This window comes from Syngnathoides biaculeatus, chromosome 20 (genome assembly GCF_019802595.1).
Source record: "Syngnathoides biaculeatus isolate LvHL_M chromosome 20, ASM1980259v1, whole genome shotgun sequence".
In the NCBI taxonomy this organism is placed as follows: domain Eukaryota; kingdom Metazoa; phylum Chordata; class Actinopteri; order Syngnathiformes; family Syngnathidae; genus Syngnathoides; species Syngnathoides biaculeatus.
The window spans coordinates 16,077,722-16,095,506 of NC_084659.1; the positions used below are offsets into that span (position 1 = coordinate 16,077,722).

Genomic DNA, 17,785 nt, shown 5'->3' on the forward strand with positions numbered 1-17,785 from the left:
GGTGGCAATTAATTTTCACAGAATTAGAAGAGCTCCACTCACGCAGAGCATCAAAAATTGTGATAGACTCTTGCTGTTCCTCCACACAGAAATCTTTAGTAAAAGGTGAAAGATTTATGCGATTTTGAAGAGAAACAGGAGTTCACTGCAATTGATGGCCTGAAGCGAGTTATTTGACTGCCCCGCATACACTTTTGACAAACGGTATTCAACTCAAAAGTGCCACTATTTCATAATAGTTCAACTGATAATCCATCAACTACAGTTAATGTAGTCCAGTGATCTCTTCTTTAAATGCAAAAAGACAATCTAAAGGAGGAAAGAGACCCCCCCCCCCCCAAAAAAAAGACACTTGAGCGAGCCAGGAGTTGAACCAAGAATCTTCTGATCTGTAGTCAGACACGTTATCCATTGCACCACTAGCCCTACAGAAACCTCACACCTTCTGGAAGCCCATGTGGACAATTTTCTCTGTCCCACCGTCAAATAGCAGCATCAAAAAAGGCGACTGAGGGGCTTTATACCTGCAGTGACCCGGAATTGAACAAGGATTGCATGGCAACAACGCAGAGAACTAACCACTACGCAAGCACAGCTGTGGAAACTGCGGGGGTTGGAATCCAATTAATTTGGTCTACCTTATTCAGTTCCCGGGCCACCCTGGCTTAATCAATATATATCTGTCAGAAATTTGGTCTGTACTCTTGGAAGGAATACTTTTATTTGACGTAGTGCTTTAACAGCGTATTTCGGGAAGAGTTAACATTTCAGGGATATCAGGCCGAGGTAATATGCAAGGTTTCTTGGTAGTCACGGTGAGATATGTCTTTCTTTACACTTAGCCTTTTTTGGCTTACCAAGTCGAATTAAAAGTCCTTCATGTTACCAGAACGGAAAACATGTCAAGCTCACATGACCAATTTTAATTCTACATGCTAAAGTTTATTGAGAAAAACCCAGCCATAATCCAACCTGTAAACCATCTCCTCCACTCGTTTCGGGAGTACCAAGATGGCGGCCAACTGGCTTCAACCAATCGCGAGGTATGTATGAGCGATCTCGTCTTTTTTTTTTAGGTCAGTGGGGAGAACCCGAGCAAAAACTGCAAACGAAGCCTTGAAGTCCCTTTGAATATCGGGTCTGGCCGGAGCAGGAACCGAAGTCACAGGGAAAAGGGTGCCACACACGGTGAGTGAAGTGACCAGGCTTCGTCAGGCACCCCAGGAGGAGAGCCCCTCGCGGGACACCACGGGAAAGTATTTGGTCTTCATCCAGTAGTGAAAGTTATACTCGCCTTACACGCGTGAGGTCCGTGTTTGAAACACGACTGTTCGACTTTTTTGTTTTTCATAAAGAGCCCAACGGGAAAAAGGAAGCACTTGACAACTCCCCATCGGGGAATCGAACCCCGGTCTTCCGCGTGACAGGCGGAGATACTGTCCACTATACTAACGAGGAGATTCCTGTACTTGTTTCCCGGGAACAGATGGTCTTTGCCGACACGGACCCATGCATTTTTTTTTTTTTCACAACAAAACATGATTTTGCCAAATACAGCTTTTTGTAACTCCCGTCATGAAAATCCTCTCAGGGATTTGTTTTCAAGAAGAAGCAGGAAGTGACGGACATGGCAGGACCGGCCTCAAGTGGACTCGTTTGTTTCTATTAGTTTTACCTCCGGGAAGGTAGCTCGTTGTTCCTTCATGTTAGCCAAAATGCCGGCTTGTTGCATTGCTGGAAATTGCTTGAACACTTGGGAGGATGGAATTACCCTTCATAAGTTTGCAAGAGACCCGGTTCGTCGTGAAAAATGGATTGCACGGGTGCAGAGGACGAGAGCTTCGTGGGTCCCAAATGACAGGTAGGTGTGTATACAGCTACTAAAAAAGATAATAATTTGGGGCGGACCATGTAATTGGTCTCTCATAACGTAACAAAAGATCCGCGTACGTATGGCAGGCGTGCTAAATGTGTCGATGTGCGCATCGGACGGCGTCGGTCTCGCCGGCGAAGGCTGCTGCGTCGCCTCGCGCAGCCTTCGAGTTCGCGGACGGCGGCGTCTCGGCGAAGAACACTGCCGGCAATGGTGCACTCAGCCGCGTGCAACGACAACGCCGTAAAGCAGCCCGGCTCAGCTCTGTGATAAGCCACCCTGGCCGAGGCACCACGTCCGCCGGTCATGGTTTCGGCGAAGGACGGCGGCGGCTCTGAACAACGCTGCCGACAATGGCACACTCAGCCGCGTGCGATAACGCCGTAAAGCACCCCGGCTCGGCGGTGTTAGTTGTGTTCATTCCAGACAGCGGCTACGAACAACGCCATATAGCAGCCCGGCTCGGCGCCATGATAAGCCACCTCGGCGCCGAAAATGAGCGACCCCGGCCGACAGAGCCAAGCCGGCTGAGCCAGCTGCCGGCCTTAACTTTGGTATTAAGTTCTCAGGTGAAGACTGAGATGAAACAAGTATTGGGGAGGGTTAGGGCATGGTCAGACTCGGTTCTCTCCCCATCATGCATACCCGACAGCGCATTGGATTTCCCTTTCTTTGTCCCTGGCCAATAGGACATCACAAAGGAGAAAAGCGTAAAAAAGAGTGCCTCTTGGCTGATTTAATATATTCTAAATTTGTGTGGTCCGTGAGTACCAAGAATGGGACCTGCGTCCCCTCTAACCAATGTCTCAATTTTGACATGGCTGTCTTGACTCCAAGCAGTTCGCAGTCGCTGATGTTATAATTTCGTTCCGCCAGAGTTAGATTTTTGGAAAGGAATGCACAGGGGTGTAGTCCTCCGTCTTTAGGATTGCGCAGTGAGAGAACCACCCAGAATCCGACGCATCGACCTCGACAAGAAACTGCCTATCAGCATCAGGCAAGATGAGGACTAGAGCTGAAGTAAATCTGGCCTTGAACTTATGAACCGCCGCCGAGCAGGACAGATTCCAAATGAACGAACTGTGGGGTGAGGCTAGCGCATGCAAAGGGGCTGCCACGGTACTAAAGTTCTTTGGCACTTACTAAACATCTGGTTATGTTTTGCGGCATGTTTTGGTTCTTTGACAGAGTTGCAACCAGGCAACAGTTCCTACCCTCACAGAGCTGAAATCACTCAATTGGGAGAGTGTTAGAATTACGGTCCCTGGTTCAACCCCTGTTGTCAGCATTGAGTCCAGAATTATGTGCTTTTTTGGCACTTATTAAGCATCTGGTTGTGTTTTGCGGAGTTTGTTTTGTTCTTTGAAAGAAGTGCTCCTCTCACAGAGCTGTAATAGCTCAGTTGGGAGAGCGCTAGACTGAACATCTAAAGGTCCCTGGTTCAATCCCTGTTTTCAGCATTTAGCACAGAATGATGTGCTTTTTTTTTGGCACTTATTAACCATCTGGTTGTGTTTTGCGGAGTTTGTTTTGGTTCTTTGAAAGAGTTGCAACCAGGCAACAGTTGCTACCCTCACGGAGCTGCAATAGCTCAGTTGGGAGAGCGTTAGACTGAAGATCTAAAGATTCCTCGTTCAATTGCTGGTTCCAGCATTTAGTAAAGAATGATGTGCTTTTTTTTTGGCACTTATAAAACATCTGGTTGTGTTTTGCGGTGTTTATTTATAGGTTCTCTGAAAGAGTTGCAACCAGGTAAATGTGAGAGTGAAGATCGCAGTGTTCTGACTGGCGCCACTTCTCCTCATATTGTTGTGATTGATTTCCTTTTGTCGTTATTTCATCTCTGGTCATGTCTGATGATCTTTGGCTTTTTAGGCCCAGTTGGTGCTAAAGGAAGAGGTTTGCTTAATGACGTTTGGTTTCATTGACTTTATCTTCTGATGTGGTCTAGTAAAATCAATATCTCCCAGTTTTTCAAACTGGATATTTGCTCGGATTGATGCTGGATCTTGTCATGAGCAGGCAATTTGTTTGTGTACATGTTGTACTGTCTTGGAGTTTGCCATAAGCTTCCATGGCAGACAAAACTGCTGTAACGTGAACAAACTTCACTCAGGCCTGACTTACAAGTACAGTGTAATAACCCAAACTTTCAAAGGCACCTAATTCAATGCTTGAAAATGATCTACCTGAAAATGAAACAAATATTTTTCTGATTTTATTAGCTTTGCACTTACACTTAGATGCATAACAAGTATTTGTGGATTTAGCATACAAATCTATATGTAATTAAATGTCATTATTACAGCACATTTGCAGTTTGTGGAAATGAAAATTGTAACTAGTATATGCGGATCTATCTTCAATTTTGAATCAAGACAGTGGATACATAAGTGTGTAAAAAAAGAAATCCACGGTGACAGTGAGAACAAAAGATCCAGCTTCTTGTCTAAAGGTGACCATGAACTTGTTAACAAAACCTGCGGTCAAGTATTTGTAGGCTTTTAATTCCATACCTCTGTATGGGGAAGGATTATGTATAATATAGTTGTATATGTCCGAATAACAGATGTTTGGAGAATTGGCAGCACTCATAACAGAAGAAAACTTCTCTGTCGGTAGTCTGTATGTCCACATAACGGGCCTTTGACAGCTGATCCTAATGTTTGGTGTTGTCAGTCAAGGAAAATTCATCATGGCATTCACTTGTGCTCTCCAGTTTGTCGAAAAAATAGAAGAAAAACAAAGCATACAATAAAAAAAACAAAACCTATACTCGCGCTTCTGGATTCTTCTGCAGGAAGTTTTCTCCCAATATGGCTGCATAAACAAATGCACGTGGTCTCCTGACGTCACATGCAAATCTTCAGTACTTCGAGTTTCAAAATAAGCAGGAAAAAGGTTTCTCTCCAGTGTTTTTTTTTTTTTTTTGTGTGCGTTGTTTGCTCTTACAAGCAAGTTTTCCCACACAGAACATTTCCATTGATTGTTGTCAGTGTGACAAACCACTTTCTGACTTTTAAATCATATCATCATCAGTATCTGATAGTGGAGAGAAGAGGCCGTCTGCTTGTGATTCTCCACAGTGCCCTAATTTGTTTTTTTTTTCACTTCAGCCTTGTTGCTTGGGCCATGTTTTGCTTGATCGTATGGGCCTTTTATTTTTGGAGGGTTTCCAATGGGAAAAAAATACATTTTAATTATTTTTAATGGGGAAAATGGATTTGATGTACAAGCAGATGGAGTCAGCCTGACTGTATTTTATTCATGATCACAAATAAATTTTACCACCAAGTCATTCTTTCCAGTGTTTCAATCAACAATTCATTTATTTAATATTGACATCACTAAAACATCGGGCCAAATGCATGCATGCTCAGGAAAATGAAAAATACATTTTGAAACACCTTAAAAACAACTAATTCCCTTTTGAATGCCCCTTTTTCATCAACAAAATCCAACAGTAAAACGCCCTGGGCAAATCTGGTGTGGGAAAAGGAACCTACCAATCTCCGAAGTGGCAGTAATTTGTCACATTTTTATACATTGTAGCTGTCAGGTGGAATCCTGACCTTCAAAATTAAAACTTTTTAAGAAGTAATAAACAAAAAAATACATCTTGCTTGAGTTTTTAAACACGGCTTTGTTCAAGATGGCCGTGTGTCTTACATTGATGTCATATATTGTTACATCGCATGAAAAATAGCAATTACCCCCAAAATTATGTTCCCTCACAAATTTATTGTGCATAAAAAACAACAAAAAAATTATGGATTGGGATGAAAAAGGAGATAATCCTAAAAATGACAAACACGGCAGGGTATCACTTGCTTGCAAGGCTTGCCCAAGAAATGTGACTTCATGTCCCAAAACTGTCAGTCATCACCAAAATATATGCAGACATTTCTTCTCTAGGCAGCTTTATACTCCGAAATGTTTTTAATGACGAGCCCGTTATTTTCACGTTTACAGATCAGAAAAGCTCAAATCAGATCAACCGCTGTTCAGGGACAAGGGACCTCTGTTACAGGTTGAAGATACAATAATAGCTGGTACACAGAATACAAGAAAGTTGGTTCTCAGTTAATAGTAAAGTAAGTCATTTTACACTTTTACATTAAAAGTTTTTGATCATTGCTTTTCTCACTTGTTCATTTGTGTGTCTTAACCTGAAACAGTAATCCCTCTCTACTTCACGCTTCAACTATTGTAGATTCTTTGCATCACATTTAGTTTTCACCTCCACCCAAATAATATGTTTGTGATAATTTTTTAGGTTTTAAAGTGACACATTTTTTTTATTATGTAGTTACAATACCACCTCAGCATTGTGCCCCAGTGAAAGCTTCCTCCGCGACGCCCAACAAGTGGTAACGCCACAGGCACTTTCTTCCCTTCTATGGATCCAGCGGGAGGATCTGGCTCCTATTGGGGAGGAATTTTATCTTTTTTGGGATCCAGCGGGAGGAATCAACCACTTTGTGCAGCAAGTGGCATGGGCACTGTGGTCCCTACTAGGATGTCCTCCAGGGCTCCACAAAGAGCACCTTTCTCCTTGTTGGATCCTGTATTGTGTTTTAACATGGATGAAAAAGGCCAGTTTTGGAAGAGGACGGCGACATGTACTTCTTCAAGCACCATCTTTGCGATCATCACGTTGCAATGCTGCAGGTGAGTAAACTTAAAGCCTCTATGAGCCTCTCCTTTGCCGTGTGTGTGTGCAAAAGAGAGAGAGAGAGAGAGAGAGAGAGAGAGAGAGAGAGAGAGAGAGAGAGAAGAGAGAGAGAGAGATATTCCCAATCACGGTCACATGACTTTTGCAAGAAAGATTAACAAAGGTTTTAGAATTAAAGATTGTGAGAATTTTTGTTCATATTGTTATTATGGATTTGCAACAAAGCCAAAGTATTATCCTTGCTTCGAAGATTCTTTGCGCTTACAGGATGCGCAGTCCCCGCACAGGTGTACCAGTCAACTCCTAATCTCCCGAGAAGTGGCCAAGGACAAGTTCACTAACACACACACACAACGTTATCAAAGAATGTGCCTTTAAATTGCTTGCTCACCCCTCGCTCTTGACTTGGGGGCTTTGGAATTATTAAAAAAAAAAAAAAAAGTACACCAGACGCTGGTCCAGAACGGGATTGGAGACTGTTACTGTCTAGTCTTTCACATTCTCCTCATAAGACAGACTTTTCTTGTCTTTGTATTTCCTGCAAAATATTCCAGAAGTCAAGTGATAAACCTGGCAAAGATTGAAGTAAATGGATGTACTGTATCTTAGTCTCAAATATGTAAAGTATAAATATATTTATAAACATATTTGAGTCATTCTGGTACCCAGATACACGTACATGAAAATTGGTGGTGTGTGTGTGTGTGTGTGTGTGTGTGTGGGAGGAGGGGTGGCTACTTCTCTGTTTTTCGCATTTCACACGGGATTTTGGTCCCCATTAACCCTGAAAAACGAGGGATTACTGCACTGAGAAGAGAATGTTTGATCAAAGAGAGCAGGCATCTGTTTCTTACTTGTGTGTATTCTTCTGTCTTTTTAAACTTCAATTCACAGAGAACCTTTGACCACAAACTGAGCATGCAAAAGGCTTCTCACCAGTGTGGGTACTTGTGTGTACTTTTAATTTTCCATTCTCAGTGAATCTTTTATCACAATCTACACATGAAAAGCTTTCTAACCAGTGTGTGTTCTTGTGTGTATTTTTAAGTGTGCTTTCTGAGTGAATCTTCGACCACAAACTGCACAGGGAAAAGGTTTTTCACCAGTGTGTGTTCTTGTGTGTCTTTTTAAATCTCCCTTCTCAGTGAATCTTTTATCACAAACTGGACATGAAAATGGTTTCTCACCAGTGTGTGTTCTTGTGTGAATTTTTAAGGTTCCCTTGTGTGAGAATCTTTGACCACAAACTGAACAGGAAAATGGTTTCTCACCAGTGTGTGTTCTTGTGTGTGTTTTTAAGTGAGCCTTCTGAGTGAATCTTTGATCACAAAGTGTGCAGGGAAAAGGTTTCTCACCAGCGTGTGTTCTTATGTGTCTTTTTACATATCCCTTCTCAGTGAATCTTTTATCACAAACTGGACATGAAAATGGTTTCTCACCAGTGTGTGTTCTTGTGTGTCTTTCAAAATCTCTTTTCCACATGAATCTTTGACCACAAACTAAGCAGGAAAAAGGTTTCTCACCAGTGTGGGTTCTTGTGTGCATTTTTAAGTGTTGCTTCCGAGTGAATCTTTGACCACAAACTGAGCAGGAAAAAGGTTTCTCACCAGTGTTTGTCCTTTTGTGTATTTTTAATTGTTCCTTCAGAGTGGATCTTTGACCACAAACTGAGCATGCAAAAGGCTTCTCACCTTTGTGTATTTTCACATGTTCTAAATTCCTCATAGAAGCAAAGGTTTTCCCACACTGAGAACATTTCCAGCATTTGTTGGCAGTCGTGTGACATGTCATATCACCTTCCGATTGTTCATCATCATGAACGTCCGTTTGTAATCTTCCATTGTGCCACTCTCCATGACTTGAGCAGTTCCTGGTTGTCCTGAATGTCATACCAGGGTAGCAAGGACTGCCAGAGGAAAGTTCCTTGTGTGTTTTTACACACTTGGCCAATAAAGCTGATTGTGAAGGCTCCCCCCCTCGTTTCTCCTCACTTTGACTTTCATCTTCACTCTTCAAATGGACACCAGTGGGTGGAACCTGGATGCTTCCCTCCTGCTTTTCCTCTTTTATGTGTATGACCTCTTCCTTCTCCTCTTTGATACGATATACCTCTTCACCTTCTTCTTCCTCTTTGATGGGACCGGACACTGACTCCTGTCGCTCTGGATGAAGATACTCACTGACATCTACTAGACAAAAGACAAAGATAAAGTGGTTAAATTAATTTGTATTTACTGCAACTGCACAATGTAGAGGAGGAATTAGGCAGAACTCACAATTGCGGCAGATCACGACTGAATGAATGACTTTTGTTGTGATGGAGAACAAACATTCAGGATGGAAGAAAGTCCAAGTTGGGTTGGTTTTAGCCACAAGTTAAAAATCCAGAACTGAAATGGGGAAAGAATTTACATGGTCCATAATCCCCTCACAAATTATCTTAATGTTTTTTTAGCCCAATACAACAAAATTGTCAGTCATTTAAAACAACCTCTTCTTCTTCATTTCCTTTCGGCTTGTCCCAATAGGGGAAGCCACAGCGTGTCATCTTTGATGAACACATATTTGTTTGGCACAGTTTTACACCGTATGCTTTTCCTACAGCAAGCCTTCTGCATTTAGCTGGGGAGAAAAGCTTACAGCACTTGGTATTCCCAGGCGGTCTCCCATCCAAGTACTAACCAGGGCCAAACCCATTTAGCTTTCGAGATCTGACGAGATGGGGCATTCTCAGGGGAGCATGGCCATAAGCAGTCATTTACAACATCAATTAGTTTTAATTATACTTGAAACGCTCCTTTTTCCATCACAAAAATTGAGCCGTCTTGATGTAACAGCCATGGCAGAAGTGGTTGGTGTGGAAATAATAATTTATGAAGGGGGCAGTTTAAACAAATTTTTTATAAAGTTGCTTTCAGGTGGAATTTCACCACCACCAATTTGACCAGTTTTTGGGGAAATAGAAAAATCTCGAGTTTCTAAACATCGCTTTGTTTGAGTTGGTATGATACTTTATATTACTATGATATACCGTTGCACACGCACATGAACACAGCTGTAATCCTAAATTATGTTCACTTTCAAAAGGTGAAAAATATAAAAACAACAGCCTGGTTTGATTTAAGGTCCAGAATAGTGATTGTCAAATCTCCTTGAATAGCCCTCATTCCCATTCAGACCGCCGTATGAACTTCTCTGTGTTCTCAACAGCAGTCTCTGTGATTTGATGAGTGCGATTGCACTCACGCACTATCGCACTCACAAATCTGCACAGTAGAGCATGAAAAATCACGCGCATAACATTTGTTATGAGTAAAAAAAATAGATATTGAAAGACGTTGCTTATTTTGTGTAGTCTTGACATTAATTTACACGTTTATTTCATAAACTTTAACTTAACAAGCCTGCTCCTAAACAATCAGTATTCACCTGGAAACGGAAAGTGCAAGTTAATTGTACTGAGCATGTTCCGAACTGAGGCCAAAAACGTATATTCAGAGCTTTTTCACAAACTGCGAGCACATTTACATTGAAAATCAATATCATGAGCCATGTCAAAGAAAATTCGGTTACAACGGGGGTGCTGCAATGCGTCGATCACAAGGCAGTTTTGGTTGATCGTGTAACGGCGTGGCCCCCCCCCAAAAAAAAAAAAAAAAAAAAAAAAAAGACGTTAGACTATTATCCACCTCGTCGCTTGATTCAGGTGTGGCCAATACGTTGAGCTCACGCACATGAAGGTGTGTTCTAGCAAGCGGGCCTCCTATTTACGGCAGTCGCGTCGATGCGCGCGTGCACCACAGCCCACCCACCCCGGCCCCCACTGTCCCACTGGTCGATCACGAGAGGCTGGTTGCTTGAAAAGTAGATCTTGGTGGTAAAAAAATCTGGCTGCCCCTGAGTTATATTGAAAACATTTCTGGGATATAACACAGGTAATGTTTCAGTATGAGATTGTGATTTCCTTTGACTTGATCTAAGTTCGAATGATCATTTTCCCCGTGGTACGCATTATCTTGAAATTGAAATTTTTTCCACTCTACAAGCTTTAGGAAGATATAGATAATCTACGGCTAGCTTTCATCAATGGATTAACAATAGATACCGCCGTAAATTACGCTAGATTATAACAATACATTACGATTGCCGACAGGAGTGTTTGTTCCAATGTATCGCTAGCTTGTTGCCACAAATGCCGATTCTGTTGAAGTAAACTCTCAGCATTTTCAAAACATTGCGGTTTGGTATAGACCATTTGTGTTCATTCCTTGACAGGCCAGTCCATTTAACTTTTCTTCAGATAAAGTTTGTCAGATCAAGAATTTTTATTGACGACTGCCAATCTTTTAAATTCACATCTGGTCAAAAGCATGGGTCTCAGGACTCGTGAGTTACAATGCACCTGTAACGTATTCGTGGGGGAAGGCAGTTTTCTAGGCAAAATAACCCAGAGTACTCAGACTCTCATGATGACATTCTCGGACTCTAATTCGGAACGCATCAGCTTCCATGTTTTTGACACCAAGAACCATAATATAATCTTGTGGGGTCCTTGGCTGAGATTACATAGCCCCATATCGACTGGTCAACTGGACAAATCAGGTCTTGGGACGCCAAGTGTGCACTAACGTGCCTCTTATCCCAGAGGGCAGAGAGGCAAGAGGCCACTCAAACCTCGTGAGATGAGTCAGACTTGTCTTCAGTCCCCTCTTGTTTTTTTGGGCACGCCGTCACACGATCGACTGGTCGATCACGATAGACATATTCTGATTTGACACTATTTCACATATGATTTATTTGAGCTATTTCCATGAATATTGACGGAATACTTTTATTCTAATTACCAGTACAGGATATTCAAAATATAGAATTTAATGCATTTTACGATGGGACCAATTAGGTTGTTGTTGTTGTAGCCAGGCAACCACACTGATCAATCAACTTCTGGTTCCAGGAAGGCAGCCACTTTTTTGGGCGTTTCCACAGGCCCATTACGGTCAGCATAGTGGGAGCCGTTGCGGAGTTGAATTATGTTGTCGTTTTCAATGGTGTAGGCCTCTGACACAATTCTAGTTTCTCATGTGACCCCTTGCAAAAATTAATTGCTCACCTCTGGATTAATTTAAGCAGCTTGGAAAAGAATAACTAACTTTTGAACTGGGTGGTCTACTACAGAGATCCAAAAACACAAAACAATGTTTAAAAAAAAAAAAATCTGACATGGTAAAACATGAAAACCTAACTTGACTTAATGTGGCTCAGTAACACTATGACCTGGGACGAGGCAGTTACGCTAGTTGATGCTCATGAACACACGTATATCCAGGGAGTCCTCGGGTTAAAACTGTCTCGACCTAAAACTTTTCGACTTTACAACTCCAGTGTCTCGTCCGCCATTTTCACGACGCCATATTGCCGTTCAAACAAAACTGCTCGATATTGTGGGAGACATTGAACCGAGGAGAATATTTACAATGCCTGAGACCTCTTGTGCTGTTGTTTGTCACAACAAAACGAGACAGTTCTTCAAAAGCTCATTCTATATATACTAGATGAAAATCCAGAAAGATCAATGGATTTCAGCATTAAATGCCAAATGCCCAATCAAATCGATGATCCTGTGTAGTGATCAATTCATTTCTAGGAGAAATTATTCTTAATCTCAATTACCAAGAAGTATTTATCATGCCAATTGACTCATTTGAGAACAATGCAGATTTTAAAAAAGAGTCTAAGGAGAGGTTATGTGTGGCTCTTTCTCATTTAATTGTGTTTGAGAAGATTATCGACAATTACGAATTTCAGGGGCGCTGCCTTTTGGCGAGTCACATGACCTACGTGCGCAGATGTGACTTATTATGTGCCGCACTAAAGGCTCGATTACGATGGGACATTGTGACAATTATGGCCAGCGCTGATTTCTCGGATTTTTTTTTTTCCTCATCCAATGAAGAAATAGCAGTATTGGTTGATCAGGAAATGGAGAAATAATTCCAGACAGATTTGAACCTGTGCTGTAAATAATGTGATTTCAGATTTCTTCGGACAGGAATATGCAGAGTCTGACAAGCGAGCTTGGCGCGAATGAGGTCACAAGCTCTGACGGAGTGAGTGAGCTGCACCGGAAGGATCTGAGCAGCGAGTCGGATCAGTCTGCTGGCAGCAAAAAGAGAAAAACCAGAAACAAAAAACAAAAAAGCTGACAGCAGAACGCCGAGAGACGACTTCCAGCGGAACAGCAAAACGCGGACCGCGAGCTGACGGCAAGCCAGACGCGAACGCGACCGACGGCCAGGAGCAAGCGCCAATCAGGCGGACCTGCTCATCGATGAGGAGAGCGTGGCGGCGGACCGAGGCCAGAAGACGAACAGCCGAACGCGACGCGTAAGCTCTCGGGACTCCGGCCCCGGTGTGAGGGAGCTCCGTCGGCGGGCGACTGGCCAACGAGCTCGCTTGTGAGATTCCACGTGATTCCCATCCGAAGAACCATTTGAAAATTATAAATTATTTTACAGCCACAGGTTCAAATCTGTTTGGAAGTATCGTTTGTCTTCTCGATCAACCGATACTTCCTGTATTTTGGGGTTCCACCACCAAGTCTCCTCCAATTTCCTACCATAAGACACCCCAAATACTCTCCTGCCTGTCTCTCTCACCATCTTGGATGTCGTAGTCCAGTCTTCCGGGAGCTCTTCCTGCCCATCGAGAGCCTGTCTCACCTCATTCCGAAAGGCCACACAACATTCTTCCTTTCTCAGCTTCCACCGCATAACCATGTGGTCTACTTTTGTCTTCTTAATCTTCCTACCCACTACCAGAGTCATCCAACACACGACCATCCTATGCTGTCGAGCTACACTCTCCCCTACCACTACTTGACAGTCAGTAATCTCCTTCAGATTACATCGTCTGCACAAAATATAATCCACCTGCGTGCTTCTACCTCCGCTCTTGTAGGTCACTATCTGTTCCTCCCTCTTCTGGAAATAAGTGTTCACTACAGCCATCTCCATCCTTTTTGCAAAGTCCATCACCATCTGCCCCTCAAAGTTTTTTTCCTGGATGCCGTACTTACCCATCACTTCTTCATCGCCCCTGTTTCCTTCACCAATATGTCCATTACAATCTGCACCAATCACAACTCTCTCTCTGTCTGGGATGCTCAGAACTACTTCATCTAGTTCCTTCCAGAATTTCTCTTTCAACTCTAGGTCACATCCTACCTGTGGGGCATAGCCGCTTACCACATTGTACATAACACCCTCAATTTCAAATTTTAGTCTCATCACTCGATCTGATACTCTTTTCACCCCCAGACATTCTTAGGCAGCTCTTCCTTTAAATAACCCCTACTCCCTACTCTTTCTCTTCCCATCTCCTCCATGGTAAAATAATTTCAACATTGTTCCTAAATTTCTAGCCTTACTACCTTTCCACCTGCTCTCTTGGATGCACAAAACCTGTATGTCAACTTTTCTCCTAATCATCATTTCAACCAACTCCTGAGCTTTTCCTGTCATCATCCCAACATTCAATATCCTTACACTGAATTCTAGGGTCTGTGCATTCCGCTTCTTCTTCAGCCGACGAATCCACTTTCCTCCTCTTCTTTTGTTTTCGAACCACAGTAGCTGAATTTCCACCGATACCCTGCAGGTTAATGGTGCTGGGAGCGGGCGTTGTTAACCCGGGCCACGACTGATCCGGTATGGTATCATTAGATGAACGCTCATATTAATTTGGCACAGTTTTAGGCCGGATGCCCTTCCTGACACAACCTTCTGGATTTATCCGAGCTTGGGACCAGCCTACAAATTGCACTGGCTTGTGCCCCCCTAGGGTGCACCCGTCTTTCCCATGTCACTGACACTTTTTTTTTCCTTCAACAATCGTCAAATATTTATAGTAAATCATCAAAAGATAAAAAAAAACATGTAATACGACCCTTTACAACGATTATGGTTATGGTTATGATGTCATAATTCGATGACATCATTAATAGAGACATTTATCCAACCTCACTTTTGCCGTCTTGCTCAATACAGTAAACCCTCTCTACTTCGCAGATCACCTTTCGTGGAGTCAATGCAACGCAGATTTCTGAGCACTCCCCCCCCAAAAAAAGCCGATCACTCCATATTAATGTGCCATTCCCAGGATGATGACATGACGAATGAAGCAAAGTAAATAAATAAAATTTAAAAAGAAAAAAAGCGCCAGCATACATTAGTACAGTACTGTAGCGGGAAGCCACATTAATAGGGTATAATGCAGCAACATCCCCAGCAAGACGACAAGGACCTATGAAGCACAATATATATATCTATATAAATCACCATTTCCCCTACATCGCGGTTTTTCACTTTTCGCAAGTGGGTCTGGTACCAATTAACCATGGAAAACGAGAGATTACTGTATATCTGATTCTGAAATTATTTTTATAGAGTAGTATTTATAGTCTTTTCCCATCTTTTGACGCAGTACTTTAAGTATCTGACGGCCAATAAAGTCGGCACAATGGGAAGGACGACGCGACACGTTAAGACAGCACCCACTGCATTGTTCAGAATGCAAGACAAATTTGCTCTTTCACGATTGCAGTTTGTCAGAGTACTGCAATAAAATCTTGTATTCTGATACCACATCCTTTTTAAAAAAAAAAAAAAATCCATCGTATACTTGTTTTCGTGGCGAGAACAACAAGTATGGATCCCTCCGTCTAAGAAGAATGGGGGTGGGGGGTAGGTGGTCACTTGTGCTCAAGAAAGAAAAGGACCTCTTGTAAGGGTTGCTTGAGGTATGTTCATTTACTCTGAATGCAAAACAGCTCACAAGCCAACAAGACGTTACGTGGCCTAGCAAGTTAATGCTTGCACTCGTGGCTGTTTTGCTACCGTTCTGTTGAACACATGATGAGACCAGGGCAGCGAATTCCAACCTTTTTGGAGCCAAGGCACATACTTTACACAAGAATTTTCTCAAGGCACATGAACAAACAAAATGTCAGAAAAAGTAGACACATTAATTGGTGTATGTACTTACTGCCATCCAATAGAAAACCATTACGTTGTTCTGCGTGTCACTATTCCTCGCTGGTATAAAGGAATGAACAGTATTATAAATATATATATCTTTGGATAATTAAGGCACAAGAATATACAGTAAATGAACAGGTCATTTAAAGAGACCCATTGTGATCAGATTTTTTTTTTTTAAATCCAGCGATCAGCACCAAAAATCCTCATTGTGTAAAGCCAGATAAATTGTACTATGTTAAAATAAACTAGCTTTTGGATTCAGATATATTGTCAAAGACTGTGATGAGGAGTCAATGTGTTTTGCAGAGCCGGTTAATCGTGTCATTGTTCACATTGGCAAATTTTGAAATAAAAACTCATCGGCCGAAAATCGGCCAATTCTGATCGGGCCGATCCAGTTGGGGTAAATCCATTCATCCATTTTCTACCGCTTTCCCGGGTCGGGTCGTGGAGGAAGTAGCTTCTGCAGAGATACCCAGAGTTCCCTTTCCCCAGCCACTTCTTCCTGCTCTTCCGGAGGGATCCCGAGGCGTCCCAAGCCAGCATGAGAGACGTAATTTCCCCAACGTGTCCTGCATCGTCCTCAGAGTCTCTTTCCGATGGGACGTGCCCAGAACACCTCACCAGGGAGGAATCCGGGAGGGACCCGAATCAGATGCCTCATCTACCCCGTCTGGCTCCTCTCAATGCAGAGGAGGAGCAGCTCGACACTGAGCCCCTCCTAGATGACCGACTTTTCACCCTCTCTCTAAAGCAGAGCCCTGACACCCTGCTGAGGAAACTCATTTCGGCCGCTTGTATCCGGGATCTTGTTCTTTCGGTCACAACCCACAGCTCGTGCCTATAGGTGAGGGTAAGAACTGTCATGATGCTGCCGGTCCAGCCCTGGCTGCGCGGGTGCCCACGTGGTTACGCTGATTGGGAGGCACATACCTGCGCTTCATCCTGGTTGATTGGGCCCAGTGTATATAGGACCATGGGGACGACTGGTCCGGCGTTGCAGTTCATGCCCCGTTCCAGCACTCCCGTATCTCTGATCGTATTCCTGTGTGTACCGACCTCCACCTGTCTTCTGACCAACCCTGTAAGCCTGACTCCTTTGATATTTCTGCCTGCTTTGATGGATCTCCCGTGTACCGACTCCTGCCTGCCCGCTGACCTGCTCTCTCCGCCCGATGCCCTGACTACCGCTGCTGCACCTGATTGCCTGCCCGATCCCCGACCGTGGAACAATAAATGTTTTTTCCCGAATTACCTCTGCGTCTCCCATGTACTCCTGCATTTGGGTCCTACCTCCGTTCCGATGGGTTGTGACAAGAATGTAGCTCCACTGGTAAATTGAGAGCTTCGCCTTTCAACTTAGTTCCTTCTTCACCACAACGGTCCAGTACAAAGTCTGCATAACTGCAGAAGCTGCACCAATCCATCAATTTCCCGCTCCATTCTTCCCTCACTCTTGAACAAGACCCAAAGATACTTGAACTCCTCCATTTGCAGCAGGATCTTATCCACCAAACTCTTCCCACGCCCGGGTTTTTGCCTCAGCAACCAGCGAAGCTGCATTCCATTTGGCCAGCCAGTACCCATCAGCTGCCTCGGGAGTCCCATGGCATCCCTCACTGTTGGTGTCCACTCCTATAGGCACCGACCACCTTAATGGCCACAGCTCCGGTCGGCCGCCTCAGCAATGGAGGCGCGGAATATCATCCACTCAGACTAAATGTCCCCCGTCTCTCCCGGAACATGAGAGTTCTTTCGGAGGTGAGAGTTGAAATTCCTTCTGACAGGAGAATCTGACAGCCGTTCCTAGCAGACCCTCACCATACATTTGGGCCTTTCACGTCAGACCAGGATCTTCCCCCACCATTGGAGCCAACTCACCACCAGGTGGTGATCAATTGGCAGCTCCACCCTTCTCTTCACCCGAGTGTCCAAGACATGAGGTTGCAAATCCGATGACACGACCAGAAAGTCGATCACCGCATTGCACCACATTCTCCTGGTGCCAAGTCCACATGTGGACACCCATATGCTTGAACATGGATTTTGTTATGGACAATCCGTGATGAGGACAGAGGTCCAGTCATAGAACATTACTCGCGTTCTGATAGGGGCGGCTGTTCTTCCCAAAAACACACTTCCAGGTGTCACTGCCAATTCCCACGTGGGCATTGAAGTCCCCCAACAGAATGATGGCGT

General features: G+C 43.6%; 1 long non-coding RNA gene, 2 other non-coding genes and 1 pseudogene across 4 annotated transcripts in view; 1 reads left to right on the top strand and 3 right to left on the bottom strand.

Annotated features, from left to right (window-relative positions):
* The window catches only part of LOC133493528 (uncharacterized), a 52,135-nt gene that overhangs the window by 4,211 nt on the left and 30,139 nt on the right, over nt 1-17,785 (top strand). The window contains exon 3 of one of the 2 annotated variants that reach the window (XR_009793040.1): nt 1,077-1,188. This is a non-coding gene — a long non-coding RNA (uncharacterized LOC133493528). Of the gene's footprint in view, nt 1-1,076; nt 1,350-17,785 lie in introns of those variants that run through there. The other variant, XR_009793039.1, reaches the window with a different exon arrangement.
* Nucleotides 31-144, bottom strand: LOC133494023 (U5 spliceosomal RNA). The gene has a single exon (XR_009793251.1). It is a non-coding gene; the product is annotated as a U5 spliceosomal RNA (small nuclear RNA).
* On the bottom strand, nt 1,387-1,458 carry trnad-guc (transfer RNA aspartic acid (anticodon GUC)). Its single transcript has one exon. It is a non-coding gene; the product is annotated as a tRNA-Asp (tRNA).
* Nucleotides 9,182-9,300, bottom strand: LOC133494046 (5S ribosomal RNA; annotated as a pseudogene).